This window comes from Bison bison, unplaced genomic scaffold (assembly GCF_000754665.1).
Source record: "Bison bison bison isolate TAMUID 2011002044 unplaced genomic scaffold, Bison_UMD1.0 scf7180017864302, whole genome shotgun sequence".
Lineage (NCBI taxonomy): Eukaryota > Metazoa > Chordata > Mammalia > Artiodactyla > Bovidae > Bison > Bison bison.
The window spans coordinates 1981028-1984160 of NW_011494874.1; the positions used below are offsets into that span (position 1 = coordinate 1981028).

General features: G+C 46.3%; 1 long non-coding RNA gene across 1 annotated transcript in view; it reads right to left on the reverse strand.

The window, feature by feature from the left end:
• The window catches only part of LOC104996945, a 16622-nt gene extending 13495 nt beyond the window's left edge, over positions 1-3127 (reverse strand). Inside the window, exons 1-2 of the long non-coding RNA XR_826266.1 lie at positions 2918-3127; positions 2664-2729 (exon numbers count right to left, since the gene is read on the reverse strand). This is a non-coding gene — a long non-coding RNA (uncharacterized LOC104996945). The remainder of the gene's footprint in view (positions 1-2663; positions 2730-2917) is intronic.
• Positions 3128-3133: the final 6 nt, after the last annotated feature.

Genomic DNA, 3133 nt, shown 5'->3' on the forward strand with positions numbered 1-3133 from the left:
TTAGGCCAAGTTCTTTTAAGTGCTCTCGGTAGGGACGACTTGTCTGCCCTGGACGAGCACCTGCTCTGTAGCCCTCGGGTTATGAGGTCCAGGATGTGCTAACTGTCCTAATGGAGGTGTGTCTGCAGGGTAACGTGAGCCAATGCCAACCGTGAAGGTGATGTGACATCTGAAAGGTTCGAAAAGCAGTGTGGGAAACTGTAAGTAAGTGTTAGTCGTATCTGATTCTTTGCAACCCCATGGACTGCAGCCCACCAGGCTCCTCTGTCCATGAGATTTTCCAGGCAAGGATACTGGAGTAGGTTGCCATTTCCCTCTCCAGGGGATCTTCCCAACCCAGGGATCGAATCTGGGTCTCTTGCACTGCAGGCAGATTCTTTACTGACTGAACTACCAGGGAAGCCCAGGGGAAACTATAAACCCATGTGAACTGTTCAGGTTAAAACATTCCAGCTCAAAGTAACATGGGCAGACAGGAGGGGAAGAAAGTGTGCGATGGTTTCATTCACCCGTGTGAGTAAATCGCACTGGCTAAGGGGGTGGGACTAGAAGTGAAGATGGACAAGAATACAGAGGGGAGAGAGACAACAGCGGGAAAGCAACGGCCAGCCCAGAGTTCAGAGGCACAGAAGAGCCTCGGCTAGTGCGCCTGCAAAATACCCAGGACCTGCCAAGTGTCAGGCTTAATACGCCATGTTGCCTCTGGGATCCTGAGGAGGAAGCAGTGAAGGGCCCAACATTTCAGTACTTTTCAGTGGTAATTTCAAGCTCTGTAGCTCCAGCTCTTAGACAGTAGCGCTGGAAAAAATACAGAAAGACAAGTGGGGCATCACACTCAAGACACTGGAGGCCACACCTCAAGATTCTTAAGCCACTGACAGTCTAAGAACCCAATCCACCTCAAACAGACACTTGATTTAGGAGTGGCTTTGGGATTGGTGAGTTGCTGAGCAGTTGTTGTTGTTGTTGTTTTCCAGATTCAAACTTAACATTTTCCATCCTTACAGTCAGGTTCTTTTCATTAAAACAGGAATAAATGAACCATATGCACTGATCTGTGTGTGTGCAACACTAACAGAGACAGGTATGCGAGCAAGAAAGGTCTGGGGCAGCACTTGGAAGACTAAGCAGTTTTAATGAAAGAGCAACAAACCAAAAAAGGGAAAAGAAAAGGCATATACCTTTGCAGAGCAGCTAAATTTCATTTAAATCAATTTAGTCAAAAGAGTGACACGGAAGTAAGCCAAGTCAAATGCAAGAACGCCTCAGTGAAACGTGACTGTCTGCTATAAAGAAAGGACGGGGAAGACTGGCACAAAGACACTGGTATTTAAGGAACCTTTTGGATTTCTGTTTTCTGCTTTGGGGAGGGCAACAGATTTGCTGGAGTAAACCACCTCCTGAAGAGGAGGGAGACTTAGAAGGTACCAAATGGTAAGGAAAAGATAACCTGGGGCTATATATATTAAAAAAAAAAAAGGCTAGTGCAGATAACGGCCCGTTAACTTACTTCCCAGACAGAACTGAACTCTATTCTAATTTGGCATATAGGAAAGGGTCTGACACTTGTAAATTACTGTCATTGGCGATAAGACCAGGGACCTAAACAGTCCAGCTCTGGAGAACTATGACACCAAATTAAGCAGCTTCTCTGCTACCAAGGATTCAAAACAATCCATTAGCTCTGCCTGGGTCTGTGCGGCTCCCAGACCCTCAGCCCAAGGTGCTCTAGCTAAACCGGTTACAAGGAAGAAAGGGTGAAGCCAAGCGCTGGCTCTGTAGACACCCTCAAAGCACGCTCCCACCAGGTAGACACAGTCCCCACAAAGCACTCCGGCAGCTTCCTCAATAAGCCCAAAGGAAAGAAGCGAAAGAAGTCAGAACTGGCCAATACAAAGAAAAACAATGTGAAAGATGACGGACGATCGCACAAAAATAGCAATACCAGAAAATCCAAAATATACCAGCACTGTGAGGGACAGAGGCTAATGAGACAGGACACTTACAGGGAAAAACACAGCAAAGTCTGCAGCCCAGAAAGCAAGGGTGATGGGAGGAAGGGGAGGATGAGCTGCTGAGACAGACCTGCCTGTGAGCATGCTCAGTCGCTTCAGTCGTGGCCAACTCTTTGCCACCCCATGGACTGTAGCCCACCAGGCTCTTCTGGCCACGGGATTTTCCCCGCAAGAATACTGGAGTCGGTTGCCATTTCCTCCTCTAGGGGATCTTCCCAGCCCAAGGATCGATCCTGCGTCTCCTGCATTGCAGGCACATTTTTAACCACTGAGCCACCAGGGAAGCTGAGAGACAGACCTGGCCCCTTGCAAAGGAAGAGGGAGGATGGGAAAACTGAAAGGAACCTGAACCCAGTCTTGAAAGAGTCCTTGACGCCAGGCTCCACAGCAGGGCTGCTAGATTTCAGGTGGTGAACCTGAATATACCAGCTGCGCCAGACGTACACAACTGGTCTGAAAACATTCTTATTTCCCCAAAGACAAATAATACAAACCCAAATAACTAAAATGGAGGGCTATGAGCAACACAAGTAAAAGATCTCATACAGGGAAACATTTCAGAAGAGCCTAGATTTTCTCACCCTCAGTTTTCCTACCCTAAAAAGGTGTTTATGAAAAAAAATGGAAATAATACTTAAGAATAGTTACCTCTGAGTCTATTATGTCTTGTCCTTCTTTTGAACTTTTTCCACTCTTCCCTGCTTTGGGTGATTCCTGGGAAACATCAAGCAGAATCAATTAGGTTCCTCAATTTTTAGACTGTGAAACATCAAATAAACCAAAATGCAGTTTCATAAATATTTAGACAATTTAACTATGACTTTTGATAGTTTTCATCAATACCGTCACGACTTTCTTCCTTTATATGGTTAAGAGACCCAGGATTGTGATGTGACACCCACCGGCCAACCCAAAATTCAGATTCTCCTTGTTTTCTTCGTCTGCATTATCTGGCGCTCCAAACTTAAAGCAGAAACAGGTAAACGAACATTTGTACCATGCTCTCGGCATCTTGAAAGATGCACATCACAACCCTTTTTTCCCCTTCCCACACTCAACTCTGGGAGCGAGGATATCCGGGGTGATTCTGAAACGCTACAGAGCTCCACCTGAAGCAA